This window comes from Mustela nivalis (assembly GCF_964662115.1).
Source record: "Mustela nivalis genome assembly, chromosome: 6".
NCBI lineage: Eukaryota > Metazoa > Chordata > Mammalia > Carnivora > Mustelidae > Mustela > Mustela nivalis.
In genome coordinates, this window is record NC_139025.1 from 39,854,092 (window position 1) to 39,878,615 (window position 24,524).

At 41.4% G+C, this 24,524-nt stretch overlaps 1 protein-coding gene across 1 annotated transcript in view; it reads right to left on the bottom strand.

The window, feature by feature from the left end:
* Positions 1 to 1,151: 1,151 nt before the first annotated feature.
* The window catches only part of LOC309866911 (uncharacterized protein), a 42,218-nt gene continuing 18,845 nt past the window's right edge, over positions 1,152 to 24,524 (bottom strand). The window contains exon 3 of the mRNA XM_082735007.1: positions 1,152 to 2,318. The gene's annotated coding sequence lies outside the window, so the exon portion shown is untranslated. The remainder of the gene's footprint in view (positions 2,319 to 24,524) is intronic.

Genomic DNA, 24,524 nt, shown 5'->3' on the forward strand with positions numbered 1-24,524 from the left:
TCTTAACAAAAGCACCACTAGGCCACATAGTTCCCAAGAGTTGTCACCAACCCTTCTAGTTAGATAAGATCAGAATACACTCCACAGTGAATGGAACTATGTCTCAGCCCCCTTTCCTGGGCAGGATGGAGGGGGACTATTTTGGGCTCTCAATTTCTCAAATAGACTCTCCATTTTGAAGGGATTAGAACTACCCTCAGCCTTGGCTAAGAATTAATCACCTGCCTGTGCATAGCATTGGAACTCTTCATGTCCAGTATTGTCTTTGTTCTGGGGGTGGTCAGTTCTGCCCACCCACCTCTCAGGTCAAGCACCACTGGGCTACACAGCTTCCAGGACTTGTCACTGCTTTTCTGGTTAGATAGGAATAAAAGGGGCTTTTATTTTGGGGGGAGGGAGGGGAAAGAGAATCCCAAGCAAACTCCACATTCAGCTCAGAGCCTGATGTGGGGCTTGATCTCATGACCCTGAGATCATGACGTGAGCCAAAATTAAGAGTCAGACACTTAACTAACTGAGCCACCCAGATGCCCCTAGCAGGGACTCTTAACAGTGGGTGGGTTTGTGACTCAGTCCCTTGCCTGAGTGTGGGCAAACACTAGGCAAGATTCAATGTTTGAGGATCTGAATAATGCATATCTGCATCCCACTGAGTTCCCTAGTCAGAGTCTTTTCCTCACTTGGTTCTGCAGATGAGCAAAGCTGCTGCTTGGGATTGCTGCTTGGGCACTGCAGGTATGAACTCAGTCTCCCAAGATCCATATGATGTTCACTGCAAACTCCTTCCTGCCTTCTCTATCACAGTCAGATGCCCAACAGGTTGGCCCCACAGATTTCCCTGCAATCTCCAGGGCTTGGGATCGGAGTAGGAGCTCCCAAAAAGTGACCCACCATGCAGGGGGAAGCTAGTTATATCCCTAGTTCTCTTTTCCCACTGGAGAAAGTAGTCGCTCTGGGGAAACCTCTCTGTAGTACTGTGTTGTCCTATGGGAGGAGCAATGTGGTGTACATTTATTTAGTCACTTCTCTTACCCTTTTAATACAGTCTGTCTTGGTCTCTGTGGTGCAGGGTGTATCTCAGCCTCAGCCCCATGTTCTAGGATTCCCTCAGAGGTGTCTTTGTTCTTAAATAGGTGTTGGTTCTTGCGAGGGGGAGTTAAGTCAGGAATGACCTATGTTGCTGTCTCAGTGACATCACTCTCAGGGCTTTCTTTGAAGGGAGTGAGCAAATACTGATAGATCTTAGGATGCAGTGACATTAGATCTGCAGGGACATTAACAGGTGATTTTTATTTCCTCTTTCTGCAGATAGCTCCCAGGTAATGAAAGAATGCAAACTCCCCATTGTAAGTTACAATTTGAATTAGATGATTGAGTTCAGATTTTGCTGAAAACTCTTGATGGGAAAAGAGGATTGTTGGTTTTATTGAGTGGTCGAAGGTGAAAAAAATACTTCAATTTTCAGGGCATAATGAAGCTGTGAGCCCTTGATATTACTGAGGCCACACCAAATTGGCATAGAATGAAACAAAGCAAATTATAATTAAGGCATTTGTGCATCATTATGTGGCTGATTAATAAAATTGTGGTAGTGACTAAATTAGAATAATGGAGCAAAAAGCTCATTTTCTGGCTTTCTAGCCTTGAGTGTGTATACTATGCATCTGGGCAGAAAAATGGAAGATTATATGAAACACAAAACAGATCCCATAAGACCAGTGTATTATCTACACTGAGACATGATTAAAGATATGTCAATACATAGCATAGCGATTGTCCTAGGAAGGCAGTACAGTGTTATCTGCAATCACGAACACCTGTCTGTCCTTTCTACCCACCTTCTCTCTTCCCATACCTTCAGGGTATAGTTTTTTCTAGACAGGGCACAAAAGGCAGAGTCTGGTATTTATATCAGAACCAAACATAAACCAGTTCCAAATGATGACTTTGTATCTCTTCTAGGTAGTGCATCCCCATATTTGACAGACAGCTGATGGCCTTAGCACAAAGCAGTCCAGGCATAGTACTTCTTGGTTGGATGGTTAATCTAATTTTTTAAAAAGTCCTTTCAGAACTCAGAAGGTCAAAGGATCATGAAAGGTGACAAAACTGAAATAGTGTTATAAGGACAGGAACTCCATTAACAACAAACCCAGGGCCCTTCCATTTTGCAGCGAGCACTTGTTAAAATGATGCTGAGAGGCTTAGCAAACTTTAGCATTCCTTTCTTCCTTCTCCCAAAGCCTATCCTTGCAGAAGTTTCCTAGTGGTATTTCAAGGGTTACTTCACAGTAGCTTTCTTCATTACTAAGCAGAATCTGTTGGGAAAAGAGGAGCACAACAATGTTGATCAGTTCTCTGTAAAAAGGTGAATTTAAACTCTCAAATGAAAATGGGTCATATTAAGTCTGCATGGTAAGGTGCAGGATTTATGAGAATGATTTCAAAGGTTGTCGAAATGTAAGGGGTAGGGAGTCTCACTCCAATAGTTTCTTTCAGAGAGCATGCTTAATAACTTTGCAAATATTACCTTCTCACATTTATGTCTAATCAGTTAAACCACATTATCTACCCTCTTCGCTTTCTCATAGAAGATTATCTGACATTTAGCATTCAACGGTTTTTCTGAAAAGGTTAATAGTTCACCAGCCAAAGTTAGAACTAAACAGAATGGATCATTCCTAAAACTCTTGGTTGAAATGTGAGGGCTTTGTGTTGACAGCCAACGGATTGTAATGAGTCTTTCGTACATTCTTAAGGCTTGTTTCATTTGCCCTATGAATGGAGAGAGTAAAATTATAGTCTCTAGGTGTTTTCCATGGTTCTTTCACATGCAGGCTTCCCGACACCAATTAAAGAGATTATGTCATCAAGTGAAAGGAAAGCTATAACTTGTATGTTAATGCTGTGATTACTTGAGACAGGGTCACAGGACCCAACAGCACAGCAGCTGACCTTCAAAAAATCAACTTTGAGCTCAATTCCTAATTAACCTTTTTCAATGTAAGAAAGTATAATTTCAAGCCATTGGCCCTCTACAATACTCTTATACAATGAATGTGTTACAAAAATCAATTAGTAATTATCAAGATATTTTTTCCCCTTAATGATGTTATCTCTGAGGATGAATTTGTATTTCCACTCCAAGTATTCTGTTTTCTCCATGAATAAAGCTGCAGGAAACACATTGAAACCTACAAAAAACTTAGGGTAAAAATAAGTTCATGTTGATGCTCAAAATGTCAAACACTGTACTCTGCCACCGCATACCCAACAATGTGAGATTATCAATCATTAGGACATATGGAAATATATGTAAATTTTGAAGTTCTGTTGGAAGCCAAAAATTTCATTGCTTTGAATTAATGTTCTCTGTAATTCTTAAAACTTTGATATATGATGTGTATTTTATTCCAGAAATTGCTCGGTGATAAAAATACTCCAATTACATTAGCTCTTATTTAATCAGGTCTGAAGTTAATAGCTGATGGACTTCACATTTCTTATAATCTCTGGTATCCTCTGGCTGAACAAAAGAGAAAGTTACTTTTAAGGTAGTGCTATATAACGGTTGAAGGCTTTGGTCTTCATATTCATGATGTACCTCTGGAGATTATAAGCGTTTTCTGAATAAATGATTTTTCCATCATTTCGTAATTGTCCTTTATGACCTCCATATTAAAGCAGCATTTACCAAACTTCAAAACAAATCAAAATTAGCATTTTTATGCCATAGATTTAGAAAATGCTTTAAAAGTGACTTGAAATATGGGTTCTAGCTTACTCCTTTGGCTGCTTTGAATCCAGATTGTGGATGACACAGGCCAAAATATTGTTTGGGTAATAAATTATCAGGAACTACTCTAATGAGATCTGCATTTTTCTATTTTTGCATTTCCCCCAGTTTTGTAATAGTAGCGTATTTTATTCTGTTAGTATTGGATAATAATCTATAGAATTCCGCAATATTTTATCAAAAGAATTAATAATTATTACCCTTTTGTTAAAAAGACTCCAACATTTAGATCTGAAGTGGTATTGTGGTAGAAATAGAGCAACAGACTTTTTTAAAAGAGTCGCACAAAATAGCCTGAAATATACTGGCAAATGTGAATTTCTCACTTACTCTTTGCTTCATGAACAATGTACAGAAGAATACACTGCTGTTTTGTTTATCAGTTTTATTTCTCTTGGAGCATTCACATATCCAGGATTGAAAAGAAGAGCAAGGACCAGTAATGAGACACAATTAATGTCTTGCATAGGTTTCACTCAAATCAGAAAAATGGCACCAAGAACATAGTAGTGAGCACAATAGAAAACAGTTGGGGCACAGCTGGAAAAGTTGCCTTGATATCTAAGTATGCAATTGGCATTGATCCTTAGGCTTTTAAGATGAAATAGGAAAAAAAATCTCCCAGCTCTCAACCCAATCTTTAAAATAAAGAAACACATAATGTTGGAAAAGCAAACAAAATGTGTACATTCTTAAAGCAGATTTTATATAGGTTTAGTGTTGTTCCAAAATAAAAAAATAACCCTGGAGACGAGAGTTCAGGTTTACTATAAAATGTGTGTGTGTGTGTGTGTGTGTGTGTGTGTGTGTGTGTGTGCGTGATGTATTTGTCAATGGATGAATTAGACCCAGAATGAGTTTAACATGGTTATGAAATAGAATTTTCTATTTCAGGGAAAGGCAAAATGACTTCTGAAGTCACCATCAACACACTTGTTTTCCACTCCTAGTGGATTCTTTTGTACTGTTTGATTCTCTTGAATTCATTTAAAAATAACGGGATTTAAAGTATACTAAATAAGCCCCACTCTTCAACTGGTAACTAAGGTGACTTGGAGCACAGGTAGATGACTGAGGTTGAACTATTAACATTTACCTTTATTTGTTCAGTTTAAATACATACTCACACAGAAGATATTCTGTAATTATAGGAGGGTCCACCATTAATAAATTTTAATATATCTTAGCAGATAAATGCATTAAAATATTTATAGCATGAATGAAATAGTTATTAGATTTTTGTCCTCAGCTAGAACTGTCTGCTTGATACATGAAGGAAATAAAATGCAAGGATTCCTGGGTTCTCTTCCCAGCTCTCATTGAACTCTTTCATTCTCCAAAATGCTCTGGAATTGGGAGGAAGGCATTGCTCTCAAGCTTCCAAAGAGAATGCCTTGTTGTAAATATCCAGTAACAAGCACCACCATCAGTAACTATGCCTGCCCCTCCACCAGCTGTAGAAAGCCACAAACATACACATTTCTACCTCTTCTCACAAGCCTTCCTACTCTCTTAATTTCTATAATAACTGCTCACATATTCACCAATGCATCTTTTAAAGTCTCCCTGAATTATTTTTCCATCTTAATTCACAAACTTTCAATGAACACCTCCTATTCCAGTCCTTCTTCAATCTCTAGTTAACTCTATGCTTTTGAACAAAAGCCTTAACCATTCTTGGCTTTTCGTCCTTAAAATCTCTGAAGTCCCTAGTGACTCTATATGAACTCTCATGTAACTCATTTTGATATCTTTTCTGAAAAAAGACAGAATGTATATAAACAAATATTATGTCTATTTTCAACATGCATTTTCTTTAATCAATTCATTTGTGGATGTTTATGTACATATGGCAAAGTTTATATAAAAAAACAAACTGCAGAGGAGCGGCTGGCTGGTTCAGTTGGTGGAGCATGTGACTCTGGATCTTGGTTTTGTGAGATCAAGCCCCACATTTGGGTGTAGAGATTACTTTAAAAAATAAAATATTTATAAATAAATAAATAAATAAATAAATAAACAAACTGCTGATAAAATATCTTCATGTCCCTAAGTTATACATGATAAGATGTAGACGGTTATCACTTAGTTCCTATCACTTATAACCTAGTTCCTTTCATTTAGTTAAAACATACTTGAGTCATAAAATTCCAACACAATATGGGGAGTTTGATAATTCAGTGAAATTCACTATAATGAGATGTGACAATTATACAAAGTTATGCAAATACCCACACCTGTATGCAATGCCAGATCATGTATGTGTGGAAATGAGAATGTTGTATGGGTACAATACTTTTATATGATTGTGTTTTAAGTAAAAATTGCTAAATATGTTTGGATGAAAACCCCTTTTAATCATTACTGGTGTTTTCCAAGAATATATGAAAACAGCTGAAGAAACTTTTTGACAAATGAGTTTGGGGACAATGTGTGTTCTCAAGGTTTACAAACCCTAGAATCATAGCACTGTGAATTAAGTCACTATGAAGGAGAGGAAGGCTCTGGTGAGGAGAGAGGCTTTTTCAGTTCACCTGCCTGTGGAGCAGCTCAGGATGCAGACAGGAATGCAATGTAGCCTCTCCTAATGCCAACGTAGGAGGAACCCGGAAACTAGTGGCTAACAGGAACACTTAATGAAGACATCCCTAAACACAGACAGAGCTGTAGCGTTTGGTGGGTTCATGTCACACTCAGATAACCATTACAGAGATTTCTTACAGAGAAGATAAACTCAGATGAGTAAGAAACCATCATTTCTTTCCAACTCAGTAGTATAGTGAAAGGAAAGAAAAGAATTATAATTTTTTAAAAAATGACTTTGCAGTATGTTACAATGCTAAGAAAAAACAATGCCATTGTGCCTTGTAGTCAGCATTTAGCTTGACCGTGGATTTAAGTCTTTATATTTAATATTATTATTGGTGTTATTTTAATGGAACCTTGAATGCTAAATTTGTTTGAGCAGATAGTGAATTTTTTAATCCGTTAGTTTTCAAGTAACCTAAATATCCCTGGAATAGAATTGGGAACAGGGTTTACTCCGCCACCTGCTGGTCATTTTCAAGTACTGCTGCTCTCAGGAATTTGCCACATGAAAAGGAGACTAAACCTGGTTTGTGAAAATGCTGTGCTATTGGGGAGAAGACTTCACCTGGGGGGGGGGGGGCAGTAGAAATCGCACTAGGGTGAAGGGGGTGGGCGGTAGTACGGGAGTCTCAGTTTTGTCACTTATTCCATGGCCAGTTGTCTAAGGCTCCCTGCTTAAGGAGAGCTGTTCTCCTTTCCTCTCCATTGACGTTTGTACCCATCACTTTAATTTCCTCCTCCCCGGGATAGGTGTCCTGAGACCTGCCTCATACACCTCAAATGGAAAAATGCTTTTAAGACTGTAAGACATTATATAAATAAACGTATTGGTCAGAAGTAGAGGTTAAATTAACTATATGCAGTTCCTTGGGTTCCTATAATCTTTATTTTTTTTATATTTAATTTAATTTGTTTATTTATTTATTTTTAAAGTAGGCTCCCCACCCAGTATGGGGTTGGAACTCCTGACTGGAGATGGAGAGTTGCATGCTTTACCAGCTGAGCCAGCCAGTCGACCCTATAATCTGTATTTCCCGTGGACACTGTGAGAAAACTTTTCAAGTCCAAAATCTAACTGAAGTCACCTTAAGTCATCTTTAGGATGATGGCAAATATAGATGTGTATGCATATTTGCATGTATACTGAACCAGTTTCCAACCTCAGCAGATCCCTTACATGTACCATCCCTTCCATCTTGCAAAATAACTAGTCCAATTAAAATGCTGAAAGTTTCCAAAATTTGTGCTTCCAAAGAGACAGTACCAGTAATCATAAACACAAAATTACCTTCACAAGCTTTTCTAGTTATGGCAAATAATATTCAAAGGTGGTCTTAGTGGAATGCAGGGAGACAGAACCATGATACACACAAGGCAGAAAGGCCAAAATTGGATTCAAATTGCCAAAATGAACTTTCTTCCTCTCACCACCAACAATTTCTTGGTTTCCTCACTATGGATGATCCGTTTTTTAAAGCCCTAATAAAATTTCCACAATTTATCTTTGTGAGGAGCTCTGTTGTTGAGATTTAATATAAATTTGCAGGTATTCACAAAAGGCAGGTCAGGCAAAATTACATCCTCCCCAATTACTTTATTTCTTCACATAAATATCCCTTAAAATAGACTTTTTCATGCTCCTGAACAGCCCTGCAATCACTCTCACAAAACAAACATAGAATTCTGAACCTAAGCAAGCCAGCTAGTCAGCTTGAGGGAGACAATGTCTTTCTTGTCACTTGATTTTGTCCTTTTTTTTTTTTAAGAAGAGGGAAGTTTTCTACCCCCTCCTGTTTGCAGACCACCCATGAATCTTTTTATTTTTCTCTTTTAATCTGAGAAAGAGGAGAAAAGGAGACTTGTTGCTCTTAGCAGTTCTGGGGCTTTTCTGCCAATAGGGTAAGTTAATTATTTTAACCTACTGATGAGGGGTGGCCCGGGCAGTCAGCATGGGAGGGAGGGGGAAACAGGTGTTTCCAACACCTGCATTTCTAGTCTTAATTGCTCTGAAATCTTGTAGGCTCACAACTGCTTCTCCTTTCTTTACTGAGACTCAGGGGGAAGGGTTCGTTTGTGGAGTTTTTCACTGATTGTAACATAAATATGCAACCACTTTTGGCTGAACAAATTATTTTCTTTAACATGAACTCCAGGTAAATTTAATTAGGAAAAAAGGTGATTGGCAGGTATTGCTCTGAATGCAAGGATTAAAAGCCCTTCTGTTGTTAAAAGAAAAAGTCAGAGTCAATTGCCAGCCATAATGTCATTGTTTTCTTCTCAGAGCAATGACTTCAGGTAATGAAAACCCAGATCAGTGATTCTGGAATTCTCCATGTTGTGTGACATAGCCACTACAATTAAGTACCAAGAAGTAATTCTGTTTTCCCTAGAGTGCATGAAAAGAAATCTGCTTTTAAAAATGTGTTGAGATAACTTATGTACCAAAATGAGCATTTGATGTGGATATTTTACATTCAGCTTGAATGTTCTCCTCAGCACAGGTTATAATAGAGTGCTTACCACATGCCAAACATTCTTTTATATGTGTTGTCTCATTTAACCCTCACACCAACCCCGTGAGGTATTTCCTATTATTCACATCATTTTACAGGTGCAGAAGCTGAAGCATAAGGAGAGTAAGTAACTTAACCAAAACCAGATAGTAAGTGGTTGAAGGTCCAGAGTCTGTGACTCCTCTTCATATCCCGAATTCACTGGAAGTCAGTAGCTGGTAGGTCTCCTGACACTGAACCATTCTCCAGGAAATTTTCTTCTTGATTCTTGAGGCCAGTAGAGGTAATTTAGAGGTTAGAACTTTCAGGGCTGAGGAAAAAGCTCAGTGGGTTTTGTTGCCGAACCAAGTTGTGAGAACAGCCCTGGTCACACACAGTATTATTTAATAAATGGTATGGGAAGATTCTAGAAAAACACAAGATTCCAGGATAGTGTAGGTAGCCTGAAATCAGGAAATCTTGGAAAACCAATTATTTTAGAACTAATCCCCCTGCTCAATAAGTAATCTGGGGTCCAGAGAAATTAAGGGAGATTTTGTCAAGCTTTCACAGCAGGGTCAGTGTCTGGTGCAGGATTATAATCCAGAAATGCAGCCTCGCAGCCAGTGCCTTTTTATCCCCAGCAACGAATTTTTCTTCCTTAGGTGAGGATAATTAGACCAATCAATTAGGACAACAATTTAATGACCTTGCTGTGTGACTGACTTCTTGTGTATTGGTGAAAAGGCCCCCAAATGGAAATACAGTCTGTTACTGACTTAATGGTTCTCATCAGGCAGCAGCCAATGCAAGCTCACTTGGCACAGGAAATCAGGAGTCAACACGGGCTGAGTCTGGCAAGTCAAAGTTCTAGCCTCGGACAAGGGGGCCTTGGTTCTTGCTTCCGCTTTCCTTTCTGCCTGCCCATTTTCACCTGTGTGTTTTCAGGATATGGAGGTGTGGAAAGAGGAAACGGTGAGATTCCCCATTGTGAACTACCTGAAACTTCTCTCCGCTTCCTGATCCCAGACATAGCCTTCCATTAGGCCTGGCTCTGCCTCTCATTTCCCAGCCTCCTTGAAGAATGGAGGTCATATTAAAAGGAAAATTTTTTTTAAGATTTTCTTTATTTATTTGACAGAGAGAGAGATCTCAAGTGGGCAGAGAGGCAGGCAGAGAGAGAGAGGGGGAAGCAGTTTCCCCACTGAGCAGAGAGCCCGATGTAGGGCTTCATCCCAGGACCCTGGGATCATGACCTGAGCTAAAGTCAGAGGCTTTAACCCACTGAACCACCCAGGTTCCCTAAAAGGAGATCCTGTTAAAGGTTCTGATGTGGGAGGTTTCAGGTGAGTTGGAGAGTCTGCATTTCTAGCTAGTTCTTAGATAAGAACTTAGCTTAATAAGTTCTTAAGAACTTAAGAAATAAGTCTGCATTTCTAGCTAGTTCTTAGATAAGAACTTAGATAGGGGCGCCTGGGTGGCTCAGTGGGTTAAGGCCTCTGCTTTCGGCTCAGGTCATGATCCCAGGGTCCTGGGATCGAGCCCCACATCAGGCACTCTGCTCAGTGGGGTGCCTGCTTCCTCCTCTCTCTCTCTGCCTGCCTCTCTGCCTACTTGTGATCTCTGTCTGTCAAATAAATAAATAAAATCTTTAAAAAAAAAAAAGAACTTAGATAAATACATTGATGCTGCTGGTCTGTTGATCCTACTTTTGAGTAGCAAGAAAATAGAGTAAATTCTGCTCATTTGAGAAGGGCATTCTATTCCATTTTTTATGAATAAATTTACAACTTTAGGGAAGGCATTTTTTAAAAAATAACAATTACACTTTTGTGTGTCAATGAGTTCTGCTATCATAGTGTGATTTGGCGCATGTTTTTCAGACATGTGAACCAGTTAAGAGAATTTGAACTACACAATTGATAAGACTATCTCACATGAATAGAAAATTCTTGATTTGATGTTTAAGTCTGCATTTTGCATATTCAAAGCATTTGAGAGAATCAGATATGCTGAATTTACAATCATATTTTAAGATATCTAAGGGACTTTGAATAATCATGTAAATGTTATAAAAATTAGGGGAATTCGATTTTTTAAATTTAAATTAATTGACTATTAGTCAAAGAATAAGACAAAGAAAGAAACGTACCTAATTCATAGATCAATAAAGAAATTATAATGAAAATGAGAAAATATTGAGAATGGAATGATAACAAAATGCTACATATTGGGTGCTTGGGTGTTTCAGTTTGTTAAGCATCTGCCTTCTGCTCAAGTCATGATTCCCAGGTCCCAGCATTGGGCTCCCTGTTCAGCCAGGAGTCTGGTTTTCCTTCTACACCTCCCCACGCATGCTCACGTGTGCTCTTCCTCTCTCTCTCTTGCTTGCAAAAATAAATAAATAAAATCTTTTAAAAAATACAACATGGGGTGCCTGGGTGGCTCTGTGGGTTAAGCCTCTGCCTTCGGCTCAGAGTCCTAGGATCCTCAGAGTCTCAGGGTCCTAGGATCGAGCCCCACATTGGGCTCTTTTCTCAGCAGGGAGTCTGCTTTTCCCTCTCTCTCTGCCTGCTTCTCTGCCTACTTGTGATCTCTCTCGTTCAAATAAATAAATAAAATCTTTAAAAAATAATACAATATATCAAAACTTGTGGGATAAATCTAAATTGATAGTTATAGATAAATTCAGTTTCTAATACTTATGTTAGAAAAGAAGAAAGGCTAAAGTTACCCAAAAAACAGGATAAATTGAGAAAAAAGAGGAAAATAATAAAGAATAAATTAATGAAAGAGAAAACAATTAAAAAACAAAGAGAATCAACAAAGTCCTAAATTTTTGAAAGGGTATAAATTATAAAATTCCATAAAGATCAATCAATTAAAAATTAGAGGACATACATATATAAACAAAGTCAGGAATGAAAAGTAACCACTACTGATGTTGCAGATCTTTTTTTAATTATGAGGATATTGTGAACTGTTGCAAATATACTTGAAAACTTAGAAGAAATGGACAAACTCTAAAATATATATACATATATATATATATACATATATATATAATAAAACTGACTCAAGAAAAAATAGAAAATCCGAATGGTTCTATAACCATTTAAGAAATGGAATTTAGTCACTTAAAAATGCCGTAGAGATTAAACACCAGACTCCTCCACTTTTAACAGTTTAAAAATGGGAAGGAGCATAAGAAAAAAAAAAAAAAAAAAAAAAAAAGAACACTCCCAAACACACACCTAAATGGAAATTCCAGGTGGATTAAGGGCTTGAAGGTGAAAGGCAAAACTATAAAGCCTTTTAGAAGATTAATATCTTTGTGGCGTGATGATGGGGAGCTATTTCCTAAACAAGTCACTAGAAGCACAAACTGTGGAGGAAAAGTCTAATAATAAAAAATGTCAGAATAACATAAAGAGAAAATTTGAGATAACATTTCACACTCCCCAAATTGGCAAAAATTCTAAAGTATGGCCAAATCAAGTGTTAGCAAGAATGTGGAGGATGATAAACTCTTACATAAACTGCTGCTGGGAGTGTAGATTGTTACAACCGCTTGGGAAAGCAATTCAGCCTTATCTAAAAAAGTTGAGGATGTACATGCCATAGACCCAGCCATTAGATATATGCCCCAGGAAGCACATACAAGAACATTCAAAGCTGCAAAATACATAATAGTAAAACACTTGAAATGACCCAAATGTTCACCCATGTTAGAAAAGATAGATAAATTATGTAATTAGTCATACAATAGAATATTATATGAAGTTGAAAATGAATTAACTAATGCAATACAGAACAACATAGATGAAAATCAGGGGCATAGTGTCACAGAAGAATATGAAAGCAGCAGGAAGCTTTTTACACATTCCTCTGCCTGGCACTCATATCGTTCCATAATCCATAAAGCCCATTTAATCTATCCAATCTCATGTCCTTCCCCAAAGCACATTAAGTCATTGACTCCATGAGGCACTGCTTCTTTCCTAGTTCCTCATGTACTCCACGATTCTTTGTCCTCCCTTGATTTCACTTACATTATCACCACCTCCAGAGTCCACCAAAACACCCCAGGTTTTCAAAGAGCACCACCCCGCAGGAAGCCATTTGCAACAGTTCAACCTCCCTCCTCTGAACTTCCACTGGATTTACTATCAGGACGGTGACATGTTGTGACAAGTTGTTCTCCAGGTAAACTTGATTTCACAGGGGCATCTAGGTGGCTCAGTAGGTTAAAGCCTCTGCCTTCCGCTCAGGTCATGATCCCAGGATCCTGGGATAGAGCCCCACATGGGGCTCTCTACTCAGCGGGGAGCCTGCTTTCCCCCTCTCTCTGCCTACTTGTGATCTCTGTCAAATAAATAAATAAAATATTTAAAAACAACAACAACAACAATAACAAAACTTGATTTTACAGATACATAGGGAACCCGGTTAGGTGGTCCAGTCTGTGGGACATGCTGCAAGGGGCAGAGAGTGGAACATAAAATAGTCCCCAGGTCCAGTTCTAAAGAGTGAGCTATCAAAAGCGCGTGGGAAACTAGGCAAGGCTTTCTCTACAGCTGAGGCTGCTCTTGAGAAAGTTGTAAAGCACCAGGTGGTGAAGTGGTTTGAGCGTGGAACTCACAGACCTGTCTTCTGCTCCCGGCTCCATCCCACGCACTAGCGGTGTGACCGAAACGAGTCGTTTTACTTTTCTATGTTTTCGATTGAGGTATAGTGTTATTACTCACTTCCTGGGTTGTGGTGGGGTGTACACCAGACGGTGCCCTGTGGGGTGCTGAGAACATTGCCTGGCACTTAGTAAGCATGGAAAAACAGTGGCTAATACCAAGAAAGATGGCTACGATTTCCACAGATAGAGATGATCCTGTAATCAGTCCGATTTGCTAGAGTACAATGTTGAGGCAAGAGGAGTCCAGGTAAAGAGGATGGTTTGGATCTGCTGTAGAGAAAGACGCTGCATCTGAGAAGTTTGTGCTTAATCCTGTGGGAAAGGGCATTGGGCAAGGTGACCACCAAGACCATTCTTGTTTCTAAGAAGGCCCTGTGGAGACGGTAGAAGCAGGGAAACTGATCAAAACCATCACAAAATTGTTCTGTTTCAGCTCTAGTACAAAGTAATAATGCCATAGGGGCACCTGGATGGCTCAGTGGGTTAAACCTCTGTCTGGCTCAGTTCATGATCTCAGGATCCTGGGATTGAGCCCCTCATCGGGCTCTCTGCTCAGCGGGGAGCCTGCTTCCTCCTCTTTCTCTGCCTGCCTTTCTGCCTACTTGTGATCTCTGTCAAACATATAATAAAATCTTTAAAAAAAATAATATCATTAACTGTTGAAACTTATTATATTAAGTTTTTATTTTGCTTCTGTGGAAACAAAACAGTAAATAAAAAAAAAATAGACATTTATTCTATAGCTTAAACTTAATTCTATTACAATTTCCAAAATTTCCAATAATGCCAATAATCATTTTTATTGCTACAACTCTACAATACAAACATAAGAAAGATTTTCATTGCCAAGGATACTGTGAGAGTGACTGTGTTCTCAGATCTGCCACTGACTCTCATCTCTATTCTGGGAGGTAGGCAGGGGTTGGGAGAGGTTGGAAACAAGGGCTTGAGATGCTGCTTTGAACTGATAATTAGCTTTATTTTTAAGTTATCATGGCAGATAGTTATCATGTGACAAATGATGGCTATCTTCTAATAAAAACAGAGGCAGGTTGCCTTAAAGAGTCAGTTAAATACTTCATAGTCCTCGCAATATCTTTGAAAACTCTGAGATTCACCCAATCCACTTTGGATACCACTTTGGTATCCATCCTAGACTAGAAAACCCCTGAAAGTTCTTCTCTGCCTTATCAGTCCAAGAAGTAGGGAAAGGATCTTCCTCCATCACATGGACTTTACTCTGGGACTTTGAGTCACTTTGTGACCCTGCCAAAAATAAAAAGAAAGATAAAGTAATTAGAAATACCATGAACTCCGTTCCCTTTGTGATTTCCTGGCAAATGACATGAAGAGCCCTAGAGTTCTGACATGATGGGTGGCAGATTCTTCATGCTGTGAATGCAGGTAATGATGATGGAGGATTGTCTTTTTCGTAATTAAGGAGTAAAAAAAACCTCCCCTTCTCTGAACGCCTGACTTTCCTTCCCAACAATTCTCAAGATTATGCTTAAGCCTCACTCACTGAATTTACAAATCAACAAACTTAGAAAATGAGTTGAATTATTCATTATGACATAACCTACTCATAAATTCATCATAAGAAAGTAAATTTCTCCACAAGAAAGCCAATGCTTTTCTTGCATTTTATTCCGGCGGACTTTTTTTTTTTTTTTTAAGCTATTTATTTTACTCCACTATAAGTTTGTTTTGAAAATCTGAGACTGGATTTTGCTAAGTACAGATCTTACTTATTTCCATTTCAGAGGTGTTACCCAGATAATGTACAAAGGATTATTTGTAGCTCATCAGGAAATGCTAGAAAACCTGCCAGGAAGTCTGCAATAACATAAGGTGTATAGCTTCACTGACAAAGAATAGCCCTTTTTAAAAATGAGCTTCAAAAGGAGTTCTTACATTTACAATACACAGTAATGCTCTAAAAAAAAATAATAATCACCCTGTTTTCCTTTCATTAAAAGAAATAATTGATAGGTATTTCAATTTTCACCATCAACGACTGCAGCTTATGAGTGCGTTCAGAGTACTGTGTGTCACCTGACTTCCACAGATGCTCCCTTGAAATGGAAATAATGGGAGTTGATCGTATTTCCTCTTGAGGGAGGATTCCCACTGCCGTAGATAACAACTGCCATGTGTGTCTGAAAAGCGGGAGCCTCCCAGGACCATGGACAATATGGGGACAGAAACACGCTGCACTGTGAAGAAGGCTCTCTTACTAATGCCAGAAGCCCTATTTTTTGCTCTAACTTTAAAAAACAGACACATCGGGGTGTGTGTCTGGGTGGCTCAGTGGGTTGAGTGTTGTACCCGATCTTGGCTCAGGTCTCAGGGTCCTGAGTTCAGGCTCCCCATAAGGTTCTGTGCTGGTCGTGGAGCCTACTGAAACAAACAAACGAACAAACAAAAAGCAGACACACATTACCAGAATAAAAATGTGTTACAAACCAGGTAGTCAGTTAAGAAGCATAGGGAGCATTTACTGAGAGCGCCCCTGGCACTGTTCAGAGTACTTGATGCATGAGAACTTGGCTCACTTCATCATAACAACCTGATAAAGCTGGTTCTTTTATGATCTTCATTTTACAGATGAGGAAACTGAGGCTTGTGCAAGAGAAGTGTCCAAGGTCACACAGTAATTAAGAGGCTCATTCGGGATCAAACCCAGCTTTGCTTCTTTGAGACCCCATCTCCTAACCACCGGGGAGCCCCACACCCCAGAGAGCTCAGGTGTGGTAGCCTCGGTGATTGGCCAGTGCCAGCCTGGGGTGGGCGTTGGCTTAGAGTTGGAACCGAGGTGAATGTCTGTGGAACCAGAAGAGTTCCTTCCAGCCTGCTCCCCTTTCCAGAGAGAGAGGTGAGACACAAAAACAGTGAGTGGAGGGGTGGGGCGCCATCTCCTGCTCTCCTCGCTACCACGCTTTGCTCTGCTGTTTACAAATGTGCCAATTTTATTTGCAGCCATCCCAACAGTTTTACTATCGGCAAAGCTGCTGGAAGGGGAGCCTTACTATTTGGTTGCAACATAAGGGCTTCCTAAGTTCAAGTCCCTCTGTGTGAAGCATTAGTTCTCACAGACGGACCGTCACCCCTTGGTTAAGTAGCTGACAGACCTTCTGTATTGCTGAACAGGACTGTGTCATCAACCAGTTTCTCTGTCATCGGTATGACTGGAGGCAAGATGAAGGAAATCATTTGCTACACTGGTTCAGGTTGGCTCTACCACACTGTGGCCATATTACTCGTTTGACTGTGACTTAGACTGAGAGAAAATATCCTGCCCACGTAGCTATTTCTTTCCTCTTCACCTTAGACACAGAAGGAGCCTGGAGAGAGGAGCTAAGCCACACTCAGCAGATGCCGGGGGTGTCTCTAGTGATTACTGGGCAAGTGCTGGCTTTTCATAATTATAATCCCACCCCTCTCACAGGTTTAAATCTTCCAGGGGACAGAGACCCTCAAACAAGCCAGTACAATGCAGTGTGACAATGAGAAGGGAAAGCTGAGAGGGTTATGTGGGAACAGTGGAAGAGCACCCAATTCAGAACTGGGGGGCTGGGAGCAGAGAAGCTTTCTCAGAGGAAAAATGTCAGATCTGAAGGGAGAATAGGAATTAGTCAGAACAAATGGCCTGAGGAAGGAGAGACGAAAAGGGAAGACAGGGAGAGGGAATAGCATGGTGAAGGCTGGGAATTAGAGGGAATATGGCATCACCATGGCACTGGAAGGGGTTCCCAGAACTGTTATGTGTTTACTGATTTACATAAGGGCCAAGGAACCTCCTGCAAAAAAAAGATTTTATCTGTGTCCAGCTGGGGTTTGAAATTCACAGCCATAATCAAAACCGAATTGTGGGAAACACTTGAAGAAAATGAGGTGAGAGTCATTGTATTCACCCCATGTCATGAGAGGTGGGGTTCTGTGTGTGCACAGGAAAGGCTGGAAGCAGACTTGAGTGGAAGACCTTCCCCTCTACCCACACACTGCCTACAAACTAGAAGGTGCGCTCTTCCCACTTCTCCTGAGCGGTAACTTGGATCTTTGGCCTTGCAGTGCAGGCCCACATGCAAGTTCTCCTAGTCTCAAGGAGACCACAGTCCTGTTCTGCTTGGACTGAGCCACAGATGTTTTCTGCTCTGGCCACATCCAGGCCATGGGGATGGTAGAGAAGCACTAGGGCAGGACTTCTGTGGAACTCTAGTGGCCTGAGGCAGCAGAGGCCTGGCTCAGGGGGGCAAAAGAAAGAAGGAGCACACCATATGTAATATCTGGGAGCTCAGCTTGCTTTTGGGGAAAAGTAAAAATAGATTCTCCTGTCTTCAAGGGAACAGTGATGCCCCCTCATACTGGGCACTGCACATTCTCAGCTCTCCTGTCACCCTGGGGGTGGCGATGGCGACAAGGGGAGGTGCCAGCCTGCAAGCGAAACCTCCATGCGTTTGTTGGATCCCAAGATGGAGCTGTGGTTTGGCCAGCAGCAGCAGCAGCAAGGGATGACTGGGACTAATTCATGGATTCCTGTAAAGACCTTGGGAGTTTCTAACCGTCCTACACTGTTGTTGGGAATGTAAGCTGGTATAGCCATGCTGGAAAACAGTGTGGAAGTTCCTCAAAAAATTGAAAATAGAGCTACTCTACGACCTAGCAGTTGCATGACTGGGTATTCACCCCCAAGATACAAATATAGTGATCTGAAGGGATACTTGCACCCCAATGTTTATAGCAGCAATGTCCACAATAGCCAAACCATGGTAAGAGCCCAGATGCCTATCCACAGATGAATGGATAAAGAAGATAGATACAAGGGAATAATACATAGCCATCAAAAAATGAAATCTTGGAGCGCCTGGGTGGCTCAGTGGGTTAAAGCCTCTGCCTTCAGCTCAGGTCATGATCCCAGGGTCCTGGGATCGAGCCCCGCATTGGGCTGTCTGCTCCGCGGAGAGCCTGCTTCCTCCTCTCTCTCTCTCTGCCTGCCTCTCTGCCTACTTGTGATCTCTGTCTGTCAAATAAATAAATAAAATCTTAAAAAAAAAAGTAAAAAATGAAATCTTGCCAATGAAACCAAAGAGAGAGACAAGCCAGAAGACTCTTAATCTCAGGAAACAAACAGGGTTGCTGGAGGGTGAGGGAGGTGGGAGGGATGGGCTGACTGGGTGATGGACACTGGGGAGGGTATGTGCTATGGTGAGTGCTGTGAAATATGTAAGACTGATGATTCACAGACCTGTAGCCCGGGAAGAAATAATACATTACATGTTAATTTTAAAAAGAATAAAGTATCCATTTGATAGAAAATATCAAAAATAAAATAAAATAAAGACTTTGAGAGTTCCTAGAGATACTTTAACAAGAGGGAACTATGTGAAAGAAGGTATTTTCTGTGGTTGAGAAGGGAGAAAGGGACTTAAGGCCACTGACATTTGAGCATGGATGGGTATACATCCCTCCGCACCAGGTGGAGAAGGCGGAGAGATGTGGGTCGCATCTCAGAGGCATCACTAATATGGCTGAAGACAAAGTTTCACAGAACGAGTGTGTGGTTGAATCTTTTGAGGCACTTAACTACACGTTTTGCATATAATGAAATTTCATAAATATTTGGCAATCTGATGACCGACTGCATGCTTTTCGGTTGGATCTCTCTGGAAGGAAAACCTGTAACCATGAAGACAGGGGAATTATGGTGACACAAAATAAGGTACGTCTTCCCCTAGGCATGTGCTTGGAGAGAAACATGGTGAAACTTGCTGGGACACTGAGTTTTCTGAAGAGTTTTTGGACAAATATTAAACATTTGAACTGGTAAGTAATTTAAGACAGTTTTTATGAAAACAGGCATGGCTCGAGATGCCTGGCTGGCTCAGTCGTTAAGCATCTGCCTTCAGCTCAGGTCGTGATCCCAAGGTCTAGGGATCCAGTCTCACGTTGGGCTCCTTGCTCAGCGGGGAGTCTGCTTCTCCCTCTGCCACTCCCCTCTGCACTTGTGTGCTCTGCCCCCACTCCCTTTCTTTGTGTCTTAAATAAATAAATAAATAAATAAATAAAATCTTTAAAAAGAAGAGGCATGGCTGTATTAAGAAACACCATATTAAAAAGCACACTGAATCTATTCATACTAAATGATGTATGAAACAGAATATGAAACAAAGAGAACACAAAGTGATTTCAGGCTTGCACTAGGACACTTAGAACCTCACCTCACCTCTGTCTTCCCAGGCTCTTCATCTTCACTGCTTTTGGCCCATAGAGGCCCTGAAAAGCACTGCTGGGCAGAGGGGTGGGGCGGTGGTCAGGAGATATGGATTTTAAATTTCTAATTAATAAAAATAATAATCCACTTTCTAATCACTAATAGTAATAGCAATAGTAGCAACAGGCTGGTGTTCAGCAAATGCGTACTAAGTGCCAAGTACTTTTAATGCCTTATCTCATTTAATGCCCCCCCCACGCACACACATCTGTTGAGGTCTATACTTTTTATGTGTGACTTTACTGATGAGAAACCGAGGCACAGACAGCCGAAGTTACTCAGGGACTATGGGATGGAACTAGCTTTCAAACCTTGGGGTGGGTGTTTAAAATCCACATGAAGCGACAGGACCTCTGCTGCCCCCAGCTGGGGAAACAGGCTATTGGCCTAAGCCCAAGCAACCAGCTTTGGGCTGCGCCAGTTGCCAGGAGGGACCAGACAAGAAAACCTGACCCCAAAGGCATGCTTTATATTGGTGATATCCAGTGATGTCCATTTGTATTTTCCTGAGAAAAGTATGTATGTGAGATGGTCAGAAAGAAGGTACTAGGGCCAGAGGCAATAAAGAGGGAACACAGTGGAAAGACAGAGGCAGAGGGTGAGGTGATCAGAAGAAAGCTGAGCCCCAGCACCCCTGAGATGCTTGGAGAGGACACAGAGGCCAAGTCCCTCGAGCTTCCCTTGGGAAGTCATGTCTGCTTGGTCTGTCAGAGCGGGAACACAGTGTTCTGCCTGTCCCTGGGGCCCGCTGAGGCAGTTCCCCAGAGGTTTCCCCCATGTCTTCACCTCCTGTGTACAGTTTCAGTCATTCCCTGGCATCTGAGGCAGTCCCTCTGTCTTCTCTACAGCCCGGCAACCTAACACAATACCAATTCAGTGTAGGTCTTTGGGCAAATGCCTTCTCCCTTCTGGGTCTCAGATTTCTTTTCAGTAAGTTAGGCCATTGTGTTCCCAAGTGAGGACAATATGTCCCAGGTCCCAACGGAGACACTTGGAATGTATGCATATGGAGGCAGGGGGCTCTGATTGTCCCAAAAAAAAAAAAAAAAATCAAGGGGGTACTCCCAGCGTTTAGCGCCCAGGAGCCATCAATGCTAAACACATTGAGAAATGCTGGGCGATTCCAAGGTTATACAGGTGCTCCTTCCTATAAAAACAGAAGTAAAGCCATTTTAAGGTTTGCAGCTCTGTTAAATGGGCTTCTTAGAGTTGAAAGTTAAAATGTAAAGGGAACTGAAAAAATAGCTCATGATTTATATGGAGCTTTCCAGACAGACTTTTAAATACTGGTTGATTTTCTAAAGGAAACAGCTTTGCTCTGACTGGAGGATTTCTGGCATGTTTCTAATGCCTCTGAGCTCTAAAGATCTAAAGCCGTGATCACATTAAACACAGATGTCCTATGAGCCAGAAAGTGTTCTGTTGACAAATGGTATGGTAGAATTTTCTCGAATCGCAGAAAAAGAAAACACATTTTTTTCTTAAGCCAGTGGTATCTGATTGTATTTGTCTGCCAGTGAGGGCTAAGGGAATGTTGAGTCAGACAGGAACATACCTTGTTAAGGGCCCTTTCTTCAGGGCCAACTAGAGTTGCCTTTTTTGGTCCTCCTGGCTTATATATGAATCTAATGACTTAAATTTTAGGTGATCCTTCCTGCTTACATTATTCTTGTTGTATCTGATTATCATGGGTGTTATACTTAGCTGAATAATTTTTATCAACTTATTTAAAAAAAAAAAACTTGTTTGTATCCCAAGTAATTTCTGTGAAATGACACTTTGATAAGCTATTTATATTTTTCAGATATACCTTAAAATATATGCATAACTTAAAATTTCTTAGAGTTCACCTCCAGTAAATGTAACTATAACCATAACCATAACCTATAACAATAAAACAAAGGAGCTTTAAAAATCCAGATCCTACACAGAAAACAGGGGGATTAAAAGAGAATAAATCAACCCATGTTTATAACATGAGTACATAGAAGTTTATGATAAAGTTGACTTAAGCACCAGTTAGTATGTGTGAGTGTGCGAGTGTGTGTGTTTGTGTGCGTGCATGCAGTTATAGCTAATATTGTTTGTGGCCTCGTGTTGCATTCTCATATTAACCTTCCAAATACTCCTTAATAGGTAACTGGTAAAACAGTATCGCCACATTGAATTATGAATGCTGTAGCCAAAAGCGAAGAAATTCGACATGTGTGTTAGTCTGTTTTGGCTTACATAGGGTGGACAGTTTCTTTTAGTCTTTGGAAGTCATTGAAACAGATCCTGTGGCTGAGACAAGGGAAAAAATCTAACATGTGGGCAGGGAATTGAAGGTGAGAAAGGAGAGAAATGAAGGCAGGAGGAGGGCCAGTGAGAGAGTTAAAATAGGTTGTTAGATTGTGGTCCCAATGAAGTTGAGTACCAACTTCATCAAATTCATAAGAAGGAATTAGATCTCTCTTTTTTTACATTTTTTTAAAAGATTTTATGTATTTATTTGACAGAGATCACAAGTAGGCAGAGACGCAAGCAGAATGAGTGAGAGGGAAGCAGGCTCCCCACCCAGCAGAGAGCCCGATGTGGGACTCAATCCCAGGACCCTGAGATCATGACCCGAGCCGAAGGCAGCGGCTTAAACCACTGAGCCACCCAGGTGCCCCAGATCTCTTTTTTATTCTTGCAAATATATGGGTTCGTCCACCAGCTATGTCTCTTTTGTTGAACTTATGGAATAATCACATGAGAGCTTCACATGTATGGAGGACCCTCAGTGTGTCAAAATTCTCATCAAGTCAAAAGGAAGGATTTTATTTATAGGAAACTAGTGCCCGACCATTGTCAGATTGACATTGTCCATAGATTTTATCAATGTATCTTGCTTCTTGCAAGCTCTAGGCTGACAGAGTCTCACCTCTTTTGTTCAGAGTCTGAGCACCAGGGTTGAACAGACAGAAGGCACTTAATAAACATTTGCTGAATGAACAGATGATACTTGGTCTTTCCCAGCTTCAATGAAAAGCACTGCAAAGCCATTGGGAAGAAAATAAGGAGGACTGGTCCCTGATGTTTGTTGATGGAGGCTTTTCCCTGTCACGCAGACCAGAGTAAAAGACATGAAATGCTCCACGACCCCATGTCATTCTTGAAGCCCATTTGCAGGGACGTAGAACCCTAGTCAGAAAGTCCCTCTGCCCCCTCTCTGGGGACAGTTCCCATTGATTTAAAGATAAACTGATGTATACAATTAATCTGGACTTCAAACTTCAATGGTCTCTGCAGCTTGAAAGTCACAACGATGCATGGCTAGTCAGTCTTCAGAACTCTTAAATCCCTTCCCTTTTGCGACCCGCCCCCCCCCACCTTGGTCACTGAGAAGCCTCACTCCCCTGCCCAGTGTTTCAGGAGTCATCCCCAACAGCTAGTGTTGTCCAATGTATTCTATTTCCGATTAAAGCATTTTTCATGTATTTCTAAACGCAGTTTAACTTGCCTAGCTTTGTAAGATTTCCTCCCATCTGAATATCCAAATCACTGGGAAAAAAAAAAAAAAAGAAGTCATTTGACAGATATAAAACGTAGTATATGGATGACTGATTTATAGGTTGGAAAAGAGGTTTACACAGGGAAATTATGGCTAGGACACTTTCACACAAAACGAACTCTCAGACGTGGTTCGGTATCATCTTAGTGTGTGCGTGCCAGCCACTTCACCGGCCACACTCCGGTTTTTTAAGGTTGCACGAGGGAGACCACGTCTTAGCTCATCTGCCCACACCCAGCACCCGCAGGCCTGGATCAGTGCATCGTTCATTCACATCCCCCACCCCACCCCCGACCGTGGGCGGGAGGTGACCGCGTCCGGGGGGCGGGGCGGTGGAGTCTCCCGAGCGCCGCCTGGGGCTGGGCGTCCGCAGGTGCACCGCGCAGACGAAGCCACGGAGAGACCCTCCCCTGCCCGACGCAGCCCCCGACCCGGGAGTTAGACCAAATCCCTCCTGCCCCGAGGTCTCGAGCCACGCTCGGCCCACTCTCGGGGCCTCGCAGGAGGGCGACGTCCTGCCGAGTCCTCCGCAGGCAGCGCCCTGTGAGCGGGACAGCAGCTGCACCACGCCCGCAGGCCCCCTCGCGGCCCCCTCGCGGCCCCCTGAGCGCCCAGGGCCGTCCCGGGGATTTGTCAGTGCGCCCTATATAGCGGCAGACAGCTGCCATCTGTTATGTTTAGTAACAACCCCACGCCGCTCCCCCTTCCCGGTGAATAAGCCTGCCTCGGTCTTTAAGCCGGGAAGTTCTTTTTTAACGACTCCCACTCCCTTTCGCAGGCGGGGTTCGCCCATTAGGCAGCGGCTACGGCTGTCTTCAGCGCCCAGTCCTCCTTTCTCCCTGCCTCCCGACTCGGCTCGGTGCAGGAGGCTGCTTTCCCTGCTGGCCTGGGCCTCCGGGCAGGTGCCTCACTGCCAAGGCGGAGACAACACCTCCCTCCGCGGGTTCAGTGGAGAGAAAAATCTGTGATGTGTGCACCATTTTAATGCATCGCATTTCAGTTCTGCAAATGCGAAGTGTAAATTGGACTAGAGTATGATTGTGAATCAGACCGGACGTCATGATTAATTTATCACCGTGCTCCAGATACATCAGCTAAAATAATATGAATTTAAAGTAACGGTTCTTCCTGCCTTTGTGTTTGCCGATGAA